Genomic DNA, 26810 nt, shown 5'->3' with positions numbered 1-26810 from the left:
ACAAGAGGAAGTAAGGGGAAGTCACGCTAAGATATGCCCTGATCACACCATCAGCAGAATACTAATGCAGATTCTTCAAACATTTTAATTAATAAAAACAGCCCTCTTCCAAACTCCTACACATTAAAGTCTTTAGAAACTGCCTAATTCCCTCAAATTGAGCAGGGACGCATCTAACATGTATAAGAGAACTCTGAAAATTTTGACAATCTTCTGTTATGGTTTTTCTTTATAGCTCTTGTAGGTTTAGGACTTGTATCTAGAAAGTAAAAAATGAGAAAAATATCAAATCTTTTGAATTTCTTAATAATGGGGTCCAATTAACCAAAGATAATAGATGGGGCACTGATAACGGGATTATCATCCCAATCACCCAGGGTCATATGAAAAGTCTCACCGGAATTATGAGGTCATAGTTTGAAGAACAAATCTCTCTATTTAGTACTAAGAGCAGCTCACCTTACAAGTAAAACAAGTCCTCAAAGTCAACCACTAGAATTAAAGGTTAAAATATTCAAATACTTACATCCTTTAAAAATATATCATTGAAAAAACTTTAAAGATATATGCCTCTGTCATGAGATTCATATAGGAGAGTCGTAATAGCTTCTCTGAGGTTGATTTTATTCATTCATTAAACAAAAGTTTATTGAGCATCAATATATGCCAAGCGTAATAATAGCTGCTGGGTTACACAAATGAACAAAATTAAGAAAGTTCCTGCTCTTGTGGAACTTCAGTTTTAGTGGGAGAAACAGTGAACCAATAAGACAATAAAGGTATAATATACAACATAGTATTAAAGGCCCAGAGGAAAAATTAAGCCTTATAAAGGGCGAGAAAGTGATGAATTTTGGAAGAGGAGTATTTTGTATATTAAAATATGTGGGCAAAGAAGGCTTCTCTCAAGAAGAGACATTTGAATGGAAACATGAAAGAAGTGAGGAAGGTCTGTCCATATCTTTACAAATGACCCAATTTTGTTCCTTTTTATGACTAAGTAATCAGTTCAGTTCAGTCTCTCAGTCGTGTCTGACTCTTTGCGACCCCATGAATCGCAGTAAGCCAGGCCTCCCTGTCCATCACCAACTCCTGGAGTTTACTCAAACCCATGTGCATTGAGTTGGTGATGTCATCCAGCCATCTCATCCTCTGTCGTCCCCTTCTCCTCCTGCCTTCAATCTTTCCCAGCATCAGGGTCTTTTCCAATGAGTCAACTCTTCGCATGAGTGGCCAAAGCATTGGAGTTTCAGCTTCAGCATCAGTCCTTCCTATGTACACCCAGGACTGATCTCCTTCAGGATGGACTGGTTGGATCTCCTTGCAGTCCAAGGGCCTCTCAAGAGTCTTCTCCAACATGACAGGTCAAGGGCATCAGTTCTTCGGCACTCAGCTTTCTTCACCATCCAACTCTCACATCCATACATGACCACTAGAAAAACCATAGCCTTGACTAGATGGACCTTTGTTGGCAAAGTAATGTCTCTGCTTTTTAATATGCTGTCTAGGTTGGTCATAACTTTCCTTCCAAGGAGTAAGCGTCTTTTAATTTCATGGCTGCGATCACCATTTGCAGTGATTTTGGAGCCCTCAAAAATAAAGTCTGACACTGTTTCCACTGTTTCCCCATCTATTGATGGGACTGAATGCCACGATCTTAGTTTTCTGAATGTTGAGCTTTAAGCCAATTTTTTCACTCTCCTCTTTCACTTTCATCAAGAGGCTTTTTAGTTCCTCTTCACTTTCTGCCATAAGGGTGGTGTCACCTGCATGTATGAGGTTATTGATATTTCTCCCAGCAATCTTGATTTCAGCTTGTGCTTCTTCCAGCCCAGCATTTCTCATGATGTACTCTACATATAAGTTAAATAAGCAGTGTGGCATATACAGCTTTTGATTTACTTCCTTTCCTATTTGGAACCAGTCTGTTGTTCCATGTCCAGTTCTAACTGTTGCTTCCTGACCTGCATACAGGTTCTCAAAGAGGCAGGTCAGGGTCTGGTATTCCCATCTCTTGAAGAATTTTCCACAGTTTATTGTGATCCACACAGTCAAAGGCTTTGGCATAGTCAATAAAGCAGAAGTAGATGTTTCTCTGGAACTCTCTTGCTTTTTCAATGATCCATCAGATGTTGGCAATTTGATCTCTGGTTCCTCTGCCTTTTCTAAAACCAGCTTGAACATCTGGAAGTTCAAAGTTCATGTATTGCTGAAGCCTGGCTTGGAGAATTTTAAGCATTACTTTACTAGCGTGTGAGATGAGTGCAATTGTGCTGTAGTTTGAGCATTCTTTTGCATTTCCTTTCTTTGGGATTGGAATGAAAACTGACCTTTTCCAGTCCTGTGGCCACTGCTGAGCTTTCCAAATTTGCTGGCATATTGAGTGCAGCACTTTCACAGCATCATCTTTCAGGATTTGAAACAGCTCAATTGGCATTCCATCACCTCCACTAGCTTTGTTCATAGTGATGCTTTCTAAGGCCCACTTGACTCCACATTCCAGGATGTCTGACTCTAGGTGAGTGATCACACCATCATGATTATCTGGGTCATGGTATGTACCACATATTCTTTATCCATTCAACAGTCACTGGACATTGAGGTTGTTTTTTTTTCCTGGCTATTGTAAATAGTGCTGTAATGAACACTGGGGTACATTTGTTCTTCTGAACTATGATTTTCTTAGGGTGTATGCCCAGTAGTGGATTTACAAGGGAGAGGGGAAGGTGGGACAAATTGGGAGATTAGGATTGACTTATGTACACTACCATGAGTCAAACAGATAGCTAGTGGGAACTTGCTATAAAACACAGAAAGCTCAGCTCCGTACTACATGGTGGCCTAAATGGGTGGGGTGTGGGTGGGGGTGGAGGTGGGAGGGAGGTCCAAGGGGAAGGGAATATATGTGTATATATAGCTGATTCACTGCATTATACAACAGAAACTAGCACAACATTGTAAAGTGACATGCTTTAATAAAAAAACAGTAAAGCATATGATGACCAAAAAACAAAATAACACAAAGATGGAATTAAAGAAATAGAGGTGAGGGAGGGAAGGAAGCATCCTGAAGTTGTGGGAAGGGACTGGCAAGTGCAGGGGAAGCAAGTGCAAAGGCCCTGAGTCAGCAGTGTGCTCACTGTTCCAAACCACAGCAAGAAGCCCAAAGTGAATACATGTTGAAAGGATTAGAAAACATCCTTCTCTCTTTTTTTCTTTCTTTTGAAGAAACCCAGCTTTAAAGTCTGTAATTATCTATTGGTCTCCTTATGAAATGAAAGAGCAAATCCACAAGGTGAATACTCTTCAGGCAATCTTTGCTCCTAGGAAGTCTAGCCTCCATCACTGCTGTGTCTGTCATGAGGGAGCCTGAGCTAGTGATGAAAGGCTGGCCAGCCCAAGTCGTTATCTGGCACTTAATTGGCAAGCAATTATAGCTTCATTTTAGTTACATGGCTGCAATTTAAATATTTTTACAATTTTAGACAATAATCCTGAATGATTATACATTTTGTGAACGAGACCTTATGCTTCAATTGTATGTGGCAGAAAAATGATGTCATCAAGAAAAAAAATTTATCTTGAGAAGCTTTAAAACAGTACATTCAGATTGATCTCTGAGGTAGTTGGTGGCCTATTCACAGGGTCTTAGAGATGTATTCCAACTCTCCACTGATTATTTCAGCCAATGGCCAACTCCTCCTGTGACTTGAAAAATACTGAGTAAAACATTTCAGATGACCCCCATTGCTGATGTATCTTCTACTTAATTCACAGGAGAGGTTTTTGTTTTCATAAATTACAAACTCACTGATGTGACTAAGTTTCTGGCTTTCATGGTTTCAATTCTCATTAATCCAAGTATCAGAGTCCTTTGAAAAACATTATGTACTGAGCCTTTTCTTACTGAGAAAAAAATGAAGATTCTGGAAAGAATGGAACTTTGCAATATTCTCTGTTGAATGTATAATTTTTTAGATGGTTTCTTTATTATCAGAATCAATATGCATACCTTTTATTAATAAATACCTTATTGTTTTAATTGCCAAATTAGTGTACATGTAAAAAAAATATTCATTGTGCTCCAGAAACAGTGAAAAACATTTGACAGTCATGGGGTCAATTTATCATAATATAAGCGTCTTTTTGACCATGAGGTGACTACGTGTCTACTCAATTCTGACCACCTGCCTTATGAGAGAATGAAAGGCACCAGCAGAAAACAGATCAGATGGCAGAATTTGGGGAAAAGCCAGTTTGCATGATGTGAGATTCTACTGAATATATTATCAAAAGGTCCCATATTGAACTTTTTTGAGCACATAGAGGAGATGGGTATGGTAATTAACTGCTGCAGTTTGGTTCAAGTTTAACCAGTGTCATTATTCCAGTGAGATTGTGTAAACCTCTTTCTTAGTTTAGTGAGATTTTTACTTGAGTTTATTCAGAAATTCCAAAGAAACTCAGACATCGGAAATTCAGAATTTGATTAGGAAGCATTTCCCACAGGTGTTAGTTTAATATCACCAAGTACTTTAAATCCACAATGGAAGTCAACCCCAATGCAACCCTTCAGCTTCCCTCAATGCCAATTTTTATATGATCTCATAAAATAAGAAGCTTGCTTAAAAGCATATTCTTACAGGGCCAAATTATAAAAGCTATAGGGAACTTGACTGGATCTAAGAGTTTTTATTAAAAGTTTTTCTTAGATGTAACTATTTGATTATTCCTGGAAAAGGTAAAGAACTTAGTTTCCAATTTATTTAAATGGGGTTGAAATAAAGGGAAATTTTTTTGACATTCATTAGGAATCTAAATGTACCAAGGAGGGTTGTAAAATATATTTTATTGAAGTTCATTTAGATTGGAAGCAGAGGAACATCTGTAACTACTCTGAAGGGGACTCTGGAAGAACTTTTTACGAGTAAACTGGGATTGTTGCTTTTAATTATTTGAGTGTATAGATTATTCAGTAATGTGTGTAAAGAGCCATTTAGCTACCACCCCCAGGCCACATCACTGAAATACAAGAGGATCTTTTTTTCTCAGTTCACTTTGCTTTGCTCTGTAATTTAAAATATAATCTTGAAAGTAACTGGAGCAGGTGAAAATGTGATTTGTTTGCAGCAATGATGACTTACTGTGAAATTCCTTTGTAGATTTATTTTTCTGTGTATCATTTCACAAGGTCCAGAAATAGCTAAACTGTTTTGTTTTATATTGGATTCCAAAGGCATGGCGCTCTTTTTTTCTTCCTTAAGAACTACTAATGTGCAATCTTGTTTGGGAATTCTTCTGCAAGGGTTCCCAAAGTTCAAGTTTGGCTTTAATTTTTAAAATATTTAAACGTAAATCCCCATTAGGTATTTTGTTTTTGAAGGAGCCAACATCATATGATTCCAGCATTAAAAAAGAGTGATGTTTTCAGCCCCTAAGCTGCAATACTGCAGAGGGTGAAGGATCACTATGCATTTGTTAACACAGCCCTCCATGTTTGGTTAGGAAAGGTAGCTAGACCACAGCTTACAGTTGCATCAGCCCTTATTTGATAGAGAAGACATTTGATGAATGAAAGGTCATCATATTTTACCCTTTTTCATAATCAAACACGTAAAGGGAGCATAGATAATGACACACACAGCTTTTAACTGCATTTCAAATGCAGTTTACTTTACAGATTTCATCTTAATGAGGGAGAATCATTCTAGAAATTCTGCTAAATAGACAAGCATCAGCCTTTGCAAAAAGGATTATTAGGATAAAAGGAGTCTCATTTCAAAATATAAGAATTTTTCATAACTTAGATATAAACCATGATCAGGAACTAACCATGTCTCGAGTCACAAAACCACATAAGGCACTGCATTAGATATGAACAATGATCAGGAACTAATAAGCATGTATCAAGTCACAAGCCCACATAAGGCACTGCTAAAATAGCACTGATGATTTGTGCAAACAAAGCCAATATCTCTGGATAGCTTTTTTTTTAACCTATTTAACTTGAGGATAGCTTTACTTTTATGGAAATTCACTAAACTGTGTTTTTCTGACCACTCTGGTTAGTGCTACAATTAGAGAAGATGAATTTTCAGAAGAGCAAGTTTTAAATTGGTCACTCTGGCATGGCAGATTTTATGACGGATGCCTACGTGCTCCTCAGAAAGACACTTCTCGACTCCCTGGGAAGAAAGCATATGACTGAATTTCAGTGGTTCAGTTTTTACATTAAAATATGGCCAGTGAGGGGTTCCAATCTGTCAGGGAAAAGTGGCCATGCGGCCAGAGTTATCATTTTACTTTGGGGGTCTTGTGTTTGCCAAGTGGTCAGCCAGCTGTCCAGGCTTTTAAAATGAGGAAACTCAAAAAAAAAAAAAAAAAAATCTGAGAGGTAAATTGCACTGAAACATTTAATACTTATTAAACCTGAAGCATTTTTAGCAAAATTAAAAGAGAGAGAATTGCTGTTTTGAAATCTGGAGTTTTAACACATATCCCCTTATATTGCATGTAAACAGTTAAGTAGGAAATAAAATCCACACAGTTGGGAGCATTGTTTCGTGGTGCAAAGAATGTGGGCATGAAGGTTGATAGGCCTGATTTCAGTTTGCTGCTGCTATTTAGTAGTTGCATAAACTTCTCTCTAAGCCTCAGTTCTACTGCCTGTAAAATGGGGAGAAAACAATAATACTTAACTGAAAAAAAAAACCTGCAACCATCTGAGGTAATGGACACTAATTACATCTATTTTGGTAATCATTTTGCAATATACATTTGTACCAAATTATTGTTATAAACCTGAAACTAATACAATACGATGTCAATTATATCTCAATAAAAAGACTATGAAAGAAAACAAAAAATGTTTTGATAAACAGTAACATATTTAAAGTACTTGGCAGACATGAGACAATAAATAAAGCTATTTAAATGTATCTTGAAGGAACATCAGTTAGAGGCTGTAATTTGAAAATAGATTGCTAATTACTTATTAGCATATCCCAACAAGGTAATCATTTCTGAATATGTGTAAAGTATCAATACAAAACACTGATAGGGAAAATTATCAAAAGCACATCTTTTCCTCTGAGTCAGGTTCTAAGTTAAGCCTTAAGAATAATGACAGCAAGCCAAAGAGATTTTCTTGATAATAAGGTTAGAGTTGTCTTGCCTACTTTCTTGGGGGGCGGGAGGGGGCATGGGCACAGGGAAGGCTTCATCAGAAAGTGCCAGCCAGTCACGTTTGCATGAGATAAATAATCAGTTGTGAGCTCAGTGTGTGATTCTCGTTAAATTCCAGACGCTGGAACAGCTCCCGAAACGCCTTGCCACCACCACCACCACCAATCTCTTTTGCATCTCATTGGCATTTGAGGACGTTAATTGACTCATTATTGCAACTCATATTCAGGAAAGGAAGTTGATTAAGGAAGGCAGATTCAGAATCTCCAGACACATTCCTAGCTGGGTTGTTCGTCCCGGCAGTTTACTTGACTTATTAGAATATTTAGGAAGCTGTAGCCAGAGGGACAAGGAATGTGTGCCCCTCAGGGTCACCCTTACTGAATAGATTTTTACTAAAAAAATATACTTCTGAAATAAACTTATCCTAATCTTCACGTCTAAGTAGCAAAATTATTTTCTTAGCTCTTGTCTACTAATCATACCACTCCATTTTCTTTTAATTGCTCTTCTGAAAATTTGGTTTCTGATACTTGTGTTGTATCAAGAAATATTTTTTGAAAGTTAATAAAAAGTATCTTTAGACTTTCTTGGGTTAAAGAACACTTAAATATTAAAATATAGTTAGTAAAATTTTATCAACAGTTGCAATTCTCAATTTTGATTAGAATGTGATAAACTTATAAATTGAAGATATTTCACTATTCAGTAGAATGGTTGCTACCTTTTGTTACTTTGCTGATCTTTAAATAACTGGACTAGTTTTTATTTTTTATGTCTAATATTGCATTCAGATAATATATATATATATACATATATATATAAGCATGACTGCTGAATGAAAGCTTTCTATTTTTAGACTTGGAATCCCCCATATTTTGAGCTGAGTCTGAGAAGTGTTCTCAATCATTGATTCTCAGTAATTTGGCAAATATTTCATAAGCAAAATGTTTCATAATGCTGAGGTCAGTTTAAGACAAATCATATAATTCACTTGGTGCTCTATATGTTGAATTTCCTTAATAATCCTTAATTCTGAGAAAGTTACTTTTTCTCTTCACCTTAAATTTAAAAGTATTGTTCAGACCCTACAATGAATAGTTTTATTACATAATAAAACAGAAATTGATCTATAAGAAATTTATCCAAAACCACTAATCCTACAAAACTCTTTTTTGGTATTAAACATAGTCATCATTGTCATTTGACAGTATCTTTCCTTTCCCAACTATTAACAGGTATTGCTCAGAATTAGCTAATTTTATCTTCTTTACTTGACCTGTATCAATTAGACTGAAAGCATAAAGACATGTTCTGCTATACTCAGACGTTCAGTCATGTCGGACTCTGCAACCACAGGCTCCTCTGTCCATGGGATTCTCCAGGCAAGAATTCTGGAGTGGGTTGCCATTTTCTTCCTCCAGGGGATCTTCCTGATTCAGGGATTGAACCTGCGTTTCTTACGTATCCTGCATTGGCAGGCAGATTCTTCACCACTAGCACTGAATTTTCTCACAAATATAAAACAGATGTATATAAAACAGAAATGTAAGGCAAAGTTAAACAGATCTTTATACATTGCCCCGATAGTTTTCCTCCATGAAATAATTTATTTTGACTCAATAGCAAATAAATCAAGGCTAATTTTCCTCATATATTATTAATTTCTAAGTGTTAATAACATTTCAGAGTATTTTTTTCCACAAAACTTCAATTCAATAAAAATTTGGACTTCCCTGGAAGTCCAGTGGTTAAGACTCCTCACTTGCACTGCAAGGGGCACTGCTTCCAACCCTGGTCAGGGAACTAAGATTCCACATGCCTCTCAGTATGGCAAAAAAGTAAATTAATCAATTCATTTTCAAATGATAAAATAAATTTAAATTAATGAGCAATTGTTATATATGTGTCTGATATTTAGAGGTGGGACAGTGATCATAGATTAATAATGCATTAATCACTGCTATCCAAAAGCTTATATTCCAGTGGGGGGAAAGGGAAGAACATACAACTTTTCATATATTAAGGCAAAGCATGATATAGATACTTGAGGAAAATAATAACTCCAAGGAATGAACAATTGACTGACAGTCAATTTCAGAATCTAAAAGGAAGATCAAGGAAAGATTTGTGCTTGGACCTTCAAGCATATATATGAATTTGATTAAACTGAAAAAGAGTCATTTCAGAAGGATGAAAAACCTTGAACACAGGCACAGAGACAGATGTGCTGTAGGAAGAATAAGTAGTTCTGAAATTACTGAAGCCTAGAATGACTGAGGGCTTCCCAGGTGGCGCTAGTGGTAAAGAACCGTTCTGCCAATGCAGGAAATGTAAGAGACACGGGTTCGATCTCTTGATCAGGAAGGTCCTCTGGAGGAGGAAATGGCAATCCACTCCAGTATTCTTGCCTGGAGAATTCCATGGACAGAGGAGCCTGTCGGGTTATAGCCCATAGGATCACAAAGAGCCAGACACAACTGAAGTGACTTAGCAGTCAGAGTGACTGAAAGTGAACCAAGAGATGAAGCTAAAATGAAGGTAGAGTCAGACTAGGGAGGGCTTTGAAAGACACATTCAGGAGTCTGCCCTTTATTCTACAGATGATTCACAGCTCTGGAAGTTTCCAGCAGGACATAGAGCATGGTGACAAGAGGTTACTCGAGCAGATTTTGTTTCAGAGAGCTAACCCTGTTACAAGCAGGTTTTTAAACTGTAGTAGAAAAGGCTTGGAGATGCAATGTTGGAGAAAGTGATGAAAAAGTTATGACCAAAGTCCAATGTTCAAAGAGGTTAATTACCAGCCCCAAAGAAGCAGCAGTGAACACAGAAGGCAGAGTGTATAGGTTTGCAGGAATGGAGATACAGAACTCTGTGGTATGAAAAAAAAAAGTGAAAGTGTTAGTCGCCCAGTCGTGTCTAACTCTTTGCGACCCCATGGACTGTAGCCTTCTAGGCTCTTCTGTTCATGGGATTCTCCAGGCAAGAATAGTGGATGGGTTGCCATGCCCTTCTCCAGGGGATATTCCTGACCCAGGGGTCGAATCCGGGTTTTCTGCATTGCAGGCAGATTCTCTACTGTCTGAGTCACCAGGTAAGTCCCTGTGGTACAGAACTAGGTATTAAGTGTGAGCAGAGGATGGCTGGAGAAAAGAAGAACAAAATGATGATCCCTGCAAGATTCTTAGCTGAACTATTAGCTTTATGATTGATATGAAGGGGTAAGAGGAGCCAGAGAAGAGAGGATCTAGATGAGGAAATATCCAGCAGATCATTATAAATGTGGGTCAGGGCTAGAAATTTAGATTAAATGTCTCTCAAACAGAAATGAGAATTGAAGCTTTGGTGGCAGATTAAAGCATTTGTGAAGATGGTCATACCATGAATAGAAGCTGGAAGATGAAATTTTTGCAAATGCCTATGGGAACGAAATGGCCTGATGGAAGGAAAGGAGTCAGCAAAGTCTTCTTGCTCTCACAAAACTTTAGTTTATAAAGACCCAGAAAACATAGCAAGCTTAAAGTCCAGGTAACATGAAAAAAGAGACTAGACAGACACAATTACAGGCAAGTAATCTCTTTTTATTCAAACATTTGTTCATTTATTCAGTATTCACTGTGCAATCTCTATGAGCCAATGATTGTGCTAGATATTGAAATATGTATGATACTCCTAAAATTCCACATTGTGCTAAGAAACCTCATGCAATCCCTTATTGGTTTTTCCTTTCCTCACATTTCCACATTAAGGAGTAATAATTATTAAAGTTTTTCTCTCCTTGTGCAAATATAATTATGGTTAAAATATGACTATGGTAAAAATAGGGACTTCCTAGGTGGTGCTAGTGGTGAAGAATCTGCCTGCCAATGCAGGAGAAGTAAGAGAGGCAGATTTGATCCCTGGGTGGGGAAGATCCCCTGGACAGAGGGCATGGCAACCCACTCCAGTATTTTTGCCTAGAGAATCCCGTGGACAGAGGATCCCGGAGGGGTGCGGTCCATACAGTTGCAAAAAGTTGGACTCAACTGAAGTGACTTAGCACATAGCACACATAGTAAAAACAGCACTTGATATCCCAAGAATACTTTTATAAACATTTATTAATCCTCCCAGCAATCTCGTGAAATCATCAAGACAAGTATTATTATCGTATTTTATATGTGAAGAGTGAAACTACCAAACACAATGTCTTGAATGCAGTAATTGCTCAATAAATATTTATTTGAATCAGTTCTACAGATAAGTTGTTGCTAAAAACTTCTAAAGCAACAGGTTACAATTTTAAACTTAGGCATCACTCTTCATACTAAAAAAAAAAAAAAAAAATTTCCTTAAACTCAGAAAGCAAAAATTAGGTGAGATGATATCTACTTTTTTTCAAAGGAAAACATCTCTCTCTTCTCCTCACCATCACTAAATACCCACTAACTGTACATATCCCAGCTCCAATTTAGATATGCACAAATGATGTCCCTTCCAGGTCTTAGAAACCTATCTCTATGAAATAAAAGCTATCTTCTCAGTTGTTCTCTTATTGCCTTTAGCTTTCTTTTCTTTTTTTTTTATTGTTCCTAGAGAAAATTTACACACTGGAGTTTGGAATACTATTTACTTTCAACAAATTTCACAGTATTCTCTTCCATTAAATTTTTTTTTTAATCCAGAGACAGTATTTTCTGAAATACATTAACTTGCTAAAGTTGTTCAAGAGCTTCATATTAAGATAAATACCTGATGTCAACCCTGTGTTAAAGGGCTCGTATTATATTTCCAAAGCAGGTTTAAAGAATAATTGCATGTCTAGCCCCGGAAACTCTGTTCAATGTTATGTGGCAGCCTGGATGGGAGGGGAGTCTGGGGGAGAATGGATACATCTATGTGGACGGTTGAGTCCCTTCCCTAGCCACTTGAAATTATCACAACATTGCTAGTAAGCTACATTCCAATAATAAAAATAAAAAGTCTTTTAAAAAAAAGAATAATTACATCAATTATGATAGCTTCAACCAATTGGTGAAGGCTTCCTGAAACAATGAGTTAAGAAGAATTAATGAGAAGAAAGTGCCATGAGTGATTGTCAATGGCTGTCAAAGACACAGAAGAGGAAGGGGTAAAACATGTGCTGAGTATTTCACCATCTTGTTCTAATGGCAACTTGAATCAGGCTACACCGGGATCACGTTATGAGATTTCCAGAGTGAATACTGTGATGTTCTGCTTTCTTAAAAACTAGGTCAGGCCTAGGGATAAAGTGCCCTCTAAGTGAGGAATGGTAACCTTTTGCTAGGAAATCTGGCAAGTGGTACTGAAGATGGCAGTGGGTGCTCTAATTCAACACAGAAATAGAACACTGTTTTAGTCCATTCCTAATCGCTTGCTTGCAAATACTTCTAACCCAAGTCTCAATGTTTTCTGCCTAACCAGCTGACATTTATTGCTGAGGGAAATGATGGAGAATTTAATTCAAATGAAAATTAAGCAATCCTTTTGAATTTGTAAAATGAATTCCTCTCTAGGGGGCCTATGGAGCTAATGGGAGTGGGTGTTGGAAACATAAATCCCCATGCATCGATGTAAACACAGACAACTAAACAGGACTGCTTGTGATAATAGAGGGAACTCTCTAGAGAGCTTCTTCATGCCCATGGACACATCCCAATGCTATTTGTTTGTTAAGTTTTCCTAGCACTGAACATCTCTGAAACCTGTTTTATCGCAAAATGAGTTGCTGTCCCAGACACTCGATCATTCCCTCCAGAAACAGAGTTGCTTCCAATTTAGTGACTTCCTCAAGGTCACTGAACATGAGGGGCAGAATAGAGGATATTTGAAAGGCTTCTGAGTTCCAGACTGCTGCTCAACCACTGAACCTCACAGTGGAAAATGTAGAAAGCCTACAGATCTATTTATCTACATATTTTCCTTGGCTGAAATTGTGCATTTATAAAGTGAAACCTGCACTCATGTCACGGTTCCTTCACTTCAAAGCAGTTAAAAAGAACTTAATTCAACCTTGGGCGATTTATGTTTTTAAATTATTCTGGGATTATATAACTTGACATGGAAAGACTTGTAGACTTCACAGTGCAAAATGCAGCAAGAACATCATTTGAAAGTGAGAACGACAATGAGAGATATCAGGTATCCTAACACATCTTGATGTAAGTGAGTCACGAGTCATGGAAACTGTCCATATTGTCCTTGTACTAGTGTGCGTGCTAAGTCACTTAAGTCATGTCCAACTCTTTGCGACCCTGTGGATCATAGCCAGGCTCCTCTGTCCATGGGATCCTCCAGGCAAGAATACTGGAGTGGGTTGCCATGCCCTCCTCTAGGAGATCTTCCCAAACCAGGGATCAAACCCACGTCTCTTATGTCTGCATTGACAGGCGGGTCCTTACCACTAGTGAGTATTTCAGGTCTATTTGCTTTTCAGGATACTTGTTTTTATTCCCTTTGTCGCCTGCACCAGAAACAGCATGTCTGCAACCAGCTGCAACAATCAGAGTCAATCAGGAAAATAGAAGCCACTGTAGATCTCTCAAATGAAGACATTTAATTCAGAATTACATGGGTTATAGAAGATCTGAAAGTAAGGGGATGGTAAGACAAATCAAAGATCAGCAGCAACGGAAAGGACCAGCCCTAAAGCTGGAGGGACAAAAGAGGTGGTGTTTCCAGAACCCAGAAGCCAGGGCCATTTAGCAGGACCTGGAACCCTGTGAGGAGTCACTCCCAGAGAGCACTGCCCAGGAGAGACTGGTACATGCAGGAGGCCAGTCACCTGTGGAAATGCCCTAGGAGAGGGTGGAGGATGCTCTGACTTCCTGTCCTCACCCTCTAGTTTTCTACCAAGGCCTTGATTTGCAAGAGAACAAAAGAGTCTAGAAGACAGAGGTTCCTGAAAGGCAGAGCTGGGGAAACAAAAAGATGGATCTGAGCTCAAACAAGCAGTCGATCAGCTCATCACCTCACAATTAAAGGATTCTGCCCAACACAAAATTCTGTCTTTCAAAAAAAAAATCTGTTTAATTTTCTTTCTGTAAGGAGAAGTTGGTTTTAATTTTTCCATTTTGATCTCTTCCCATCCAAAGTGCATGGCTTCCCTGATAACTCAATCGGTAAAGAATCTGCCTGCCATGCAGGATACCCAGGTTCAATCCCTGGATCAGGAAGATCCCTTGGAGAAGGAAATGGCAACCCACTCCAGTATTCTTGCCTGGAAGTCCCATGGACAGAGGAGCCTGGCAGGCTATAGTCCATGGGGTCACAATAGTCAGACATGACTTAGTGACTAAACCACAGTTATGAGTAGAAGTTAGATCAGAACCTTTGCAAGGGAGTGGATCCAGTAACATTGGAAGTAAGGGTAAGGATAATAGTAGAACAAATATTTTTATCGTTAATAAGAAGTTTCATTCCCTGAATCCTATCCTCTCAGCAATCACCTGATTATTTTCGTTATTAACAGATACTTTGTTTAGTGTGTAGAGATCCCTTTGAGACAATGATGGCTCTTTCTATATGCAGATGCAAAAAAAAATCTTGAATATTATTTCAAGGGATTTCTTCACCTTGACCAAAGCCTGATGATGTATCTCTAAGGGAAAAAAATGCCTTTGCTCTATTCATACTAAACTTTCTCTTGCTCTTTGCTAAACTCCTTTATACCTTTTCTGAAGATCACAAAGATCTCTAAGAAAATTTAACGTGACTGAACTTCAAACACAGGGTCATGGAACACAGAGAAATTGTTTACTAAATGCTGTTCTCATGTCTGTTTTTCTTAAAGGAATGTTTGAAACTCCCAAAATATTTACAATGTCCTAAATTCTCCCCAGAATGTTAAGTGTATGTGTGTGGTTGTTGTTCATTTGTTAAGGCATGTCCAACTCTTTGCAACCCCATGGACTGTGTAGCCTGACAGGCTTCACAGTCCATGGAACTTTCCAGACAAGAATACTGGAGTGGGTTGCCATTTCTTTCTCCAGGGGATCTTCATGACCCAGAGATCAAGCCTGCATCTCCTGCTTAGCAGGCAGATTCTTTACAACTGAGCCACCTGGGAAGCCCATATATGTGTGGTAGGAAAAACCATTTTAGATTGATATGTATGGTAGGAAAGACCATTTTAGGCTGATACAGTATACAAAGAGTAAGTTACAGTAAAAGTAGAAAAGAAACTCTTACAAGAAGCAATCTCCAAGTTCTCTTTTACAAAAGGCTTTTTTGAATGTGCCACACTGGTTCTTCCAGAGTGGAAATTATATACCCTTCTTGGACGGAGGAGCCTGGTGGGCCACAGTTCACAGGGTTGCACAGATTCAGACATGACTGAGCGACTTCACTTTCACTTGGCTTTATAATGAATTCTGTAGCAGTCTTTATATGCTAGAAGTGAAGATTTCAGATAAGGGTGCTTTATTTATTTATTTATTTATTTATTTATTTTACAAAGAAACACAATTAGCAGTATGTGCCCTTGTTGTTCTGAGTTATGACTGTATATATCTAATTTTATAAATAAAAACAACATCCTAAGCTACAATTATAATCACTATCACTAAAGATTTATGATAACATCTTAGAATGTCAGGCCCAGAAGGGATCTTAGAACTTATGGATTCTAACTTCTTATTTTATAGTGGGAGAAACTGAGGCCTCATATGAGAATATGACTTGCCTATGACTAGTCATTTCCATCAATCACATTCCCAGTTCCTGATGTTTGTAATTTCAAGGATATGTGTGTGTGTGTGTGTGTGTGTAAATGATATCTGCAATTTTGAAGGAGGTGTAGAATATCGATGACACACAGAACAAGAAAATCATTCCTCTGGGGTCATACAGAAGTCCATCTATTCAAAGCTATGGTTTTTCCAGTAGTCATGTATGGGTGTGAGAGATGGACTATAAAGAAAGCTGAGTGCTGAAGAATTGATGCTTTTGAACTGTGGTATTGGCGAAGACTCTTGAGAGTCCCTTGGACAGCAAGGAGATCCAACCAGTCAATCCTAAAGGAATCAGTCCTGAATATTTACTGGAAGGTCTGATCTTGAAGCTGAAACTCCAATTCTTTGGCCATCTGATGTAAAGAACTGACTCATTGGAAAAGACCCTAATGTTGGGAAAGACTGAAGGTGGGAGGAGAAGGGGGCGACAGAGGATGAGATGGTTGGATGGCATCACCAACTTGATGGACATGAGTTTGAGTAAACTCTGGAAGTTGGTGATGGACAGGGAAGTCTGGCGTGCTACAGTCCATGGGGTTGCAAAGAACCAGACATTACTGAGCAACTGAACTGAAGGAGGCAAAAGACCTGTACTCTGAAAACTATGACTCTGATGAAAGCAACTGAAGATGACACAAACATATGGAAAGATATGCCATGTTCTTCGATTGAAAGAATCAATATTGTTAAAATGATTATATGACCCAAGGCAATCCATAGATTAAATGCAATCTCTATCAAATGATCAATGGAATTTTTCACAGAACTAGAACAAAACATTTAAAACTTTGTATGGAAGCACAAAAGCCCCAGAATAGCCAAAGCATCTTGAAAAATAAAAATGGAGCTGGAAGAATCAGGCTTCCTGACTGCAAAATATACTACAAAGCTAGAGTAATCAAAACAGTACAGGCTGTTATTATTATTATTATTACTATTATTAACTAATTGGGTGACTTCATAATTTATGAAGATTTTTAATTTTCTATTGAACTTTTTGGTTGAAGATAGCACTTGAGCAAGTCCATAAACAATGAGAATAAATATTTATCAGTGCATTATCCACTTTCTCTCTGTATAAGCAAATAGTAAGGACTGCCAGCTCTTGGTAATGACTGTTTGGTTTCAAACTCTGATTCATGATGCTAAATGTGACAAAAGATAAATAGTTGGCAGCTGTCTAACTTTTCTAGACTTCATTTTCTTTATCTGCAAAATTAGGATAATCAGAGCACCTACCTCATGGGATTGCTATGAGAAATAAATGAATATAAATGCACAGAAAGGATTTATATCTATATGCTGCACATAATATATTCTGTTAATAAAGCTAGATATTACTATTGGGTGTTTTGGATTCTGAGTACACTGGATATTTACACCTTTCAGAAGCAAATGGAAAATATTGCCCTAATATAAGCAGTTGGAGACACTAAACTTTGCATCTACTAAAAATTATAGGAGAGAAAGAAATTTCCATTTGGAAATGGTTAAATTGAGTTATGAGATAATATTTGAAGTTGAAGCTCCAATAGGCCACCTGATGCAAAAAGCTGACTCATTGGAAAAGACCCTGATACTGGGAGAGATTGAGGGCAGGACGAGAACGGGGAGACAGAGGATAAAATGGTTGGATGACATCACTGACCCAATGGACATGAGTCTGAGCAAACTCCAGGAGATAGTGAAGGACAGGGAAGCCTGGCATGCTGCAGTCCATGGGGTTGCAAAGAATTGGACATGACTTAGCAACTGAACCACAAAGCCAGACGGTATAAGAAGATATGCTGTTTATCAATAAAGAATTCATAATAAGTTTAAAATGAGTTGCTAGAAGCACAACCTTAAAGAAGGAGGAGTACACAAAATAGCAAACAAGTACATCCTTTAAGGCTTATAGCCAAAAGTCCAAAGTCTATATAGACCAAAATCTTGTAAGTCACTCTTTTATAGAAGATTTTGAAGTAATTGGGGTGGTTAGACTTGCTTGAATGGGAAGATTTTGCCCCTTTAGAAGCTGAGATACTGCTGAGATTTAATTTTTTTCACCTTTTACAATAAAGTTTTGCTTGCTATCTTCAGCTTGGCAGAGTGTGGTCACAAAGATGCTTATATATCTTCTCCTAGCTTGCCTCCCCTGAAGGTTTCACAAAGAGGGAAACTGTTGAAATTGCTTCTCTCAATCTTGAGATTTTTTTTTTTTACATTACTTTTGCTTTGGCAAAATGCATTTATTCAAGCACAGTCTCGTCTGCACTCTAGAAAATGTGATACCATTTTGCACTGAATTTTTTAAATGCAAAAAAATTTTTGGCAGATTAACAGATATAACTTCTTGTGATTCTGTTCCAATAATCTTGGAGAATTGTTATACTGTAAACCCAGAAAATTAACATTGCCAGATAAACAGTCTGATTATATCTGGCATGATCAAGGTTTTGCAGTGAGAAAATGTAGTTTCCTAAGGCCTCTGACAGAAAGCCACTCTGAGACCTTTTCAAAGGTTTTCAGGAGTTATTACTGGAGATTAACTATGGCATGAACAAAAAGGTTTGAAGTCTTGTTTATAGTTAGCCTGTGGCTCTGAGTTAGCAAGTTCTCTCTTAAATGATCAGTATTTGAGTTCTGGGTGCTAATGAGTGAAGGTTAGCCAGAGGGAATGTGGATGAGGGGAGGAAAAGACTCAGTCATTCTCCACTGGTGGGGGGGGGGGAGCGGTGGGAATAAGCATTAAAATAACATCTCAATAATTTTTAGAAGTCAAATTATGTTTTAATCAGGGCCTCCAGAATAAGCTGAAGATGTCCCACTGCCGGTCCCAGCTGTAAGAGTAGAAGTCTGGTTTCACATTTGCATGATTTTGAAGGTCAAATGCCTGCTATCCAAGTCTTACTGATCCATATGGACTAGAAATGCCACAATATGCAATCATCATGAAGGCAGATTGTCTCCTGTAAATCTGTCCTTTCTGTAACACATTCAAAATGTACCGTATTGGCTGGATTATAAATCCTTTCAAGAAATTCATGCACATTTGTAGAAGCAGCTTCACATTGATGGATGATGGCATTGGTGTTCAGAGAACCCTTAAAATAATTTATCATATGTATAAATCTGATTTTTCCATGTGTCTGGATTTCCTCTGATTCCTGTGACCAGTATACTTGTAACTCAAGATCCTATTCCAGAAATAAGTAAAACCATCTCTGGTTTGTTCCCATGTTTTCTATAGATACGGCACCTGTGGATTCTGTATTATGCTGAATTGCACCTTGAACTGCTAAGGAGAAATTCTTTTAAATGAATTTTTAAAGCTTGAGAATGTATTTACCAAAGGATTCCTCTCTATATTTGTTTACTTCCATTAAACAACCAATGCCTCTAATATGTTTAAAATATTACTCATTTGGGGCTTCCCTGGTGGTCCAGTGGTTAAGAATCCATCTGTCAATGCAGGAGACACAGGTTTGATCTTTGGCCTGGGGAGATCCCGCATGCCACAGTGCAACTAAGCCCGTGTGCCACAGTTATTGAAGTTTGTGTGATTTAGGGCCCAGGCTCCACAAAAGAAGCCATTGCAATGAGAAGCCCTCATACCCAAGGAAGAGCAGTCCCATTCACTGCAACTAGAGAAAGCCTGTGTCCAGCAATGGAGAAACAGTGCAGCCCCCAAAACCCAATAATAAATACTCATTTTATAATTATTTAAATATGCACAGCACTTTTAGAAATACAATCATTGTATAAAAAAAAGACAAGCATTTTGATGGTGATTCCAAAAGATTCCACATGTTGTAGAAACTTAATAATTTTTACATACCCGTATTTTATGGATTTTCTAGTATATACTAAACATTACTGAACTTAACAACTTCCACTATACTTTAAACAACTTTCCTCACTTTATTTACTTCCTTCCTTCTCTCCTACAGATTATGCACCTCTAATAGCATTTGTGAAAGTAACATTTTCCATGCTTGCAAACAGATACATTAGAGCCATTCCCTGGATACTAAGGAAGCATTTTCCTAAAAAAAAAAAAAAAAAAAAAATTGTAAGTTCTAATTTCAATTGTCTAAAAATATTATAGAACACCAGAATTAGAAGAGGCTGCTCTATTTTAATTGAATAACCAACAAGGAACTATTGTTGAGGGAACTATTCCCTGTTGAGCACAGGGATTCTGTTCAATGTGATGTGGCAGCCTGGATGGGAGGGGAGTCTGGTGGAGAATAGATACATGTATATGTACCCCTGAGTCCCTTTGCTGCCCACCTGAAATTATCACGACATTGTTAATCAGCTATACTCCAACACAAAATTAAAAGTTAAAAAAGAAAGGGTTGCTTTTAAACAAACACTCTTATTTACCAAACAGAAACTGAAGTCCAAATTGAAGCAACCAAATACAATCATATGATGAGTTTGTGACTGCCTTGTAGCTAAGACTAGAACTTGAGCTGGCTCTGAAATTAGTGTGTATGTGTTTTCTACCATGTTGCAATGCTGCACAATCTTAAAAAGTACTATTTTATAACAAAAATCAGCTGCTTTTTTAATACACTAACAATGAACTATCTGAAAAAAAAGTAGAGAAAGGAATCTGACTTATAATGCATCAAAAGCAATAAAGTACTTAAGAATAAATTTAACCAAGGGAGTGAAAGATCTGTTCATCAAGAACTATAAGATATTGATAAATGAAATTGAAAAAGACACAAATATAAGGGAAGATAGCCCATGTTCATGAATCGAAAATTTAATACTATAAAAAAATGCTTCTACTACCCCAAATTCCTATCAGAATTCCAGGGGCATTTTTCACAGGTATAGAAAAAAAAAACTATCCTACAATTCATACAGAAACAAAAAGGACCCCAAACAGCCAAAACAATCATAAAGAACAAAGCTGGAGTCATCACACTTCTTTGCTTCAAACTATATTACAAAACTATAGTAATCAAAATAGTATGGTACTGGCATTAAAAACAGACACATAGAGTAATGGAACAGAATTGAGAGCCCAGAAACAAGCCCACACATACATGATCAATTAACATTTGACAAGGAAGCCAAGAATACTCAAGGGAAAATAAGTAGTATCTTCAATAAATGGTGTTGGAAAAACTGGGTATCTACATGAATGAAAATGTATCCCTATCCTATACTGCTCACACAAAATAACTCTAAAGTGATTAAAGGCTTAAATGTAAGATCTAAAATCACAAAATTTCTAGGAGAAAATATGGGTAAAAAGCTCCTTAATGTCAGTCTTGGCAATAATTTTGAAAAATATGACATCTAAAGTATGAGCAGTAAAAGCAAAAATCAACAAGTGGGACTACATCAATCTAAAACTTCTGAACAGCAAAAGAAACTATTGACTAAATGAAAATGCAACCTACAGAATGGGTGAAAATATTTCCAAATCAGATATAGAATAAAGGGTTAATATTCAAAGTATATATGGAACCTATATAACTCAATAGCCAAAAAAAAAAAAAAAGAAAAACTGATTTAAGAATGGGCTAGAAACCTGAATAGATATTTTTCCAAAGATGACATAACAAATGGCCAATGCCCAGTAAGTATATGAAAAGGTGCTCAATATCACTAATCATCAGAGAAGTGCAGATTAAAATCACAATGAGATATCACTTCACACTTGCTAAAATGACTATTATTCAAAAAGACAAGTGAAGATGTGGGGAAAAGGGAACCCTTGTGTACCATTGGTGGGAATGTAAACTGATGCAGCTAATATGGAAAACAGTATGAACTTTCCTCAAGAAACTATAAATAGAACTACCATATGATCCAGCAATCCCACTTCTAGATCTTTATAGGAAGGAGATGAAATCACTATTTCAAAGAGATATCTGCACTCTCATATTCATTGCAACACTATTCATAGTAGCCAAGACTTGAAAAAAAAAAGTATCTGTAAACAGACGAAGGGGCAAAGAAAATGAGGTATATATACAGATAGATAGATACTTAACTATATAAAGTGAAATATTATTTATCCAGGAAAAAGAAGGAAATCCTGACATTTACAACAACATGGATAATAGTTGAGGGCATATTCTAAGTAAAGTGAGTCAGACAGAGAAAGACAGCTACTGTGAGATCTTACTTGTATGTGGAATCTAAAGACATTGAACTCATAGAAACAGGATACAATGGTGATTGCCAGGGGCCGAGGGCTGGGAGAAACGGGGAGATGTTGGTCAAAGGGTACAGACTTTCAGTCATAAAACAAATAAGTTCTAGGGATCTAATGTATAGCATGGTGACTATTGTTAACAATACCATATTGTATACTTGAAAGTTGCTATGAGAGTAGAACTTTAAGGTTCTCAGCTTAACAACAGCAGTAGCAGCAAAATGGCAATCACGTAAGGTGAGGGATATGTTAACTAAACTTATTGTGGAAAAGCATTCCTAAATATATGTGTGCATCAGATCATCACATCACATACTCTAAGCTCACACAACATACTATGTCAATTGTATCTCAATAAAGCTGGAGAAAGAAAAGAGTTAATGAGGAGCTGAATAGCTATTTCACAAGTTGGTTTTTGTTTGTTTGTTTTGTCCAACTGATGTCTTGTTTTGCACTGTAATTGGCTTACTTATGGCACTTCCCAGAAAGTAAGATATCATTCATTCATTTATTCAATCATTCTACAAACATTTCCTGAGAACTGGTTATATGACAGGCACTCTAGTGGGTGATAATTGAGAACTCACAATCTAGTAACACAACCCAGAGTACAAGAACATAAGAACAGATGAAGAAAGTTCTTCCTAATGCAATCCTTGCATTTAGTTCTCCAAGTAACCTTAAAATAAGATATAAATTCTGGAGCCACACTACCTGGACTTGATCTCAGCTGCTTGTCCTGAGGAAAAACTAATTCTCTGCCTCAGTTTCCTAATATGTAAGATTATAAGACAGATTTACAGATTTTTTGATGACTAATTAACCAGGTTAACAAATTGACAACGTTACGATCTTAGAATCATGCCTAACATAGTAAGTGCTCGATAAACATTAGCTAGAACTATTATTATTCTTATTATTACTTCATTACCATCAGTAATAAAAATTCTCTCCACAGACAACCTCCAGGAGAACTATGGTCTGAAGTCTAACTCATATTCTTTTAATCCCTTCCAATTCCCCTACCTCCCCTTTAATTCCGAAAGAGCACCTCAATTTAAGGTTCATTTTAATGGCTATTTCTGCAGACAGAACATTTAGCAGTTTGGTGATGAAATCGGGGCAGTTAAGAGATGTGGCACTCTAGTTACACCGCACAAAGCCTAACAGTTTGCTTTCTGTTTTTAAAGAAGCGTTTCGTTTAGCCATCCTTGTGGCGGCACATGTAATTGAAAAGAGGCATATGGAGAGCAGCATGCAAGCCTAACAAACACTTGAGAGTGCCTTAAAAACTATGCTAATCAGTTTGGGAAATCATGCTTTAATCTTAAAAAAAAAAAAAAAAAAACAACTCTCAAACTCCTCAAACCTAAGGTGACTTTTAAAGAAATGCAATCATTGTTGATATTATCTAACACTGGTTTATTTCCCTCTGCCCTGACAAATATTGGAAGTCCAATGGACTCATATGAAAAAGGAAAAAAGAAGACTGGTGACCTGTAGTCTGGTGGAGCAGAAACCAACTCCCGAGGGAGGTAAGCCAGGACACCAGCCCCATGGTCAGAGTCAGGGCGTGGACTGCCTCTCCTGCAAGAAGGGGAGAAGCCACACAGGCTCATAACACTACCCCCCGCACCCCCTACTCCTCACCGCACCCCCAACCCTGCAAGAAGGCACTGAGCATTACCTGAAAACAAGAAAGACATCAGATGAACAGACCTTTGTAACAGAATGTACATCTGCCAAGACAAAAATACACGACAAGCTTCTGGTGCTGGCAGGCTGACAGTATGAGCAAGCTGTCTTAGTAGTGATTTTGCAAATCATTTGAGTTTAAATTCTATATAGGCCGTAGGGCCCCTGGAGCACCACTTTCTATATTTGGTCTCCTCATTTAGCTATGTTTGGAATAAATAGGCTATGGGTAAAAATCATGCCCTTTAAGAGTTTTGCATACATAGACTAGTTCTGCATGTATATTAATACCTGAACCAAGTGATTGATGTTAGCCTTTGCACGTGTGCACACACGTACACACATGAACACACACACACAGAAGCTTTCTAAATGTATTTTAAAGTTGTTTTCCTGTGTGACTTTTTCTCTTTTTTTAAGTTCAGCTCTCTGGCATTTAGTAACCCACAAGCTGCTGTTTCTTTTTCCAAATAAATTCAGCTTGATGGAGGGGCCAAGAAATATGAGCCCAACTGATGATTGCAATCTCGAAAGAAAATATGCTTTTTATCAGAGACCACATGTTGCCAACGCCAATTAAAGTAAAACTGGGAGAATTTTTCTCAGATACCAACCTGGGGAGGCCTGATGAGCCAAGTATAAAAAAAAGGGAAAAAAAAGTAAGCTTCAGGTGGAATTGCCAGGAAGTCCACTGAGATGAAATGCAACAATTTAAGGGGGTAGTGTAAGACGCATTGCAGGTTGAGCAATTTGTTAACCATCTAGATGAGAAACTACACAAAGGCAATGTCACATACTTTAATTTAAGCTGATCTAGAGGAAATTCTGACTCCACCACTGACTGCCAGAACCACCTTCATGTCTCTGAGCCTTAGTCTTCCCATTTATAAATCAGGAATCACAAAATTCTGTTTGGATTTTTAAAAAGTGATAATGTGGATTAAAACACCAGTTTATAATATTTGGTTGATAAATGTTTAAAGAGAGATAGAAATTAATTGATTCATTTGTGGGCAAATGCTTCAATAAGGTGATCATGTTCCTTTTCTAAAGTGTTATGGCTAACCATTTAGACACATCCATATATTAAATATTACATGTATTACTTCAGTGCCTTTTAAAGGTTAACAAAGAGTATTATAATGATGTGACTATGGAAAATTTTATTTCTGACATCAATTTATAACATACCCATGAAGTCATATGATCACACTTCATCAAAAAAGAATCACTTTTCTACTAGCTTGGGAGGTTATAAGATGTCAAGGTTAAAAGATTGACCTGGCATTTGCCTGACTTATCTTTTTTCATCTCTATAGTGTTTATGGCAATTTAAAAAGATTATAGTAAGGCTCAAATAAGAGGAACCATGCGAAATTGCTTATACCCAGACTATAGTAAAGGTGAATTCTTTTCTCCTTTTTCTTCTGGTGAGTTGAGTATCTCTTATATTCTTATGAACTAGTTGGTATTTGTTGAATAAATGGGCTGGGTCTTCAATCCTGAAAAAATGGGTAGAAGACCGAAATTCTCAGATTTAAATCTTGAAATATTTTTGTGCTTTCCGAAAGGTTGAACTTTAGAGATTTCTGCTAAGTTGGTGAAAATAATTATTTAAAAACTTACACCATGTAGGATGTAGTACTTACCATCCAAAAACAAGATACTGAGATTGTATTTTTTCATAATAGACATATTCTTTATGTAGAACTACCACTTCTCAAAACTTTACATCTTTTTAAAGTTTGTAATGAATAGAAGATACTTGTAATGTACTTTATTGTTTTTCAGTTGCTAAGTCATGTCTGATTCTTTGTGACCCTGTGTAGCATTCCTGGCTCCTCTGTCCTTCACTATTTCCTGGAGTTTGCTAAAATTCATGTTTATTAATTTGGTGTTGCTATCCAACCATCTCATCCTCTGCCACCTCCTTTCTTCTTTTGCCTTCAATCTTTCCTAGCACCAGAATCTTTTCCAGTGAGTCAGCTCTTCGCATCAGGTAGCCAAAGTATTAGAGCTTCAGCTTCAGCATCAGTCCTTCCAATGAATATTCAGGGTTGATTTCCTTTAAGATTGATTGGTTTGATCTCCTTGCTGTCCAAGAGACTCTCAAGAGTCTTCTCCAGCACCACAGTTCGAACGCATGAATTCTTCTGTGCTCAGCCTTCTTTATGTTCCAACTCTCACATCCATATATGACTACTGGAAAAACTATAGCTTTGAGTATACAGACCTTTATCGACAAAGTGATATCTCTGCTTTTGAATATGCTATCTAGGTTTGTCATGGCTTTCCTTCCAAGGAACAAGTGTAGTGGACTTTTCTTACTCAACATTTATTTGAATTCTTAATTCCACTAATCCCAAAGTTCTGAAAATTGTTTCTTTTTAGATTCACTGTGCATATATGTGGGAAGAGACCAACAGTCTCTTGTTTAAATAAAATTTTCCTTATTCTCCATAGTTATATTCTTCTTTAGTGCCAGTTAAGGAGTCTCAGAAAGCAAATAATCATGTCATAAATGTACTATCTTGACAACACCTGAAGAAGTGCTAAAGTCAATGAAGGAATTGGGTTTGTATTAATGTGTCATTTCAACTCCTCATATTTGGACCCAATCACAATAATCACGTGCATTTTGTCTACCTTTCTGGGTATTCTGCTCTTCCACCTCTGAAAGTGAATATAGAGTCACAAGCTTGAAAAACTAAACACAGTAGAGCTGGGATACAACTTTTGTTGAAAAAACATCAGTTGCCTGGCTAAGAAGTTCTTCCTTCTTTTTTTACTATATAGATCCTTCACAGGGTTTTACTCCTCTTTACAGCTCTGCTGCTGCTGCTGCTAAGTCACTTCAGTCATGTCCGACTCTGTGCGACCCCATTGACGGCAGCACACCAGGCTCCTCTGTCCCTGGGATTCTCCAGGCAAGAATACTGGAGTGGGTTGCCATTTCCCTCTGCAGTGCATGCATGCATGCTAAGTCACTTCAGTCGTGTCCAACTCCATGCGACCCCATGGACTATAGTCCA

This window comes from Cervus canadensis, chromosome 26 (genome assembly GCF_019320065.1).
Source record: "Cervus canadensis isolate Bull #8, Minnesota chromosome 26, ASM1932006v1, whole genome shotgun sequence".
Classification (NCBI taxonomy): Eukaryota; Metazoa; Chordata; class Mammalia; order Artiodactyla; family Cervidae; genus Cervus; species Cervus canadensis.
This window is presented reverse-complemented; position numbering follows the sequence as displayed.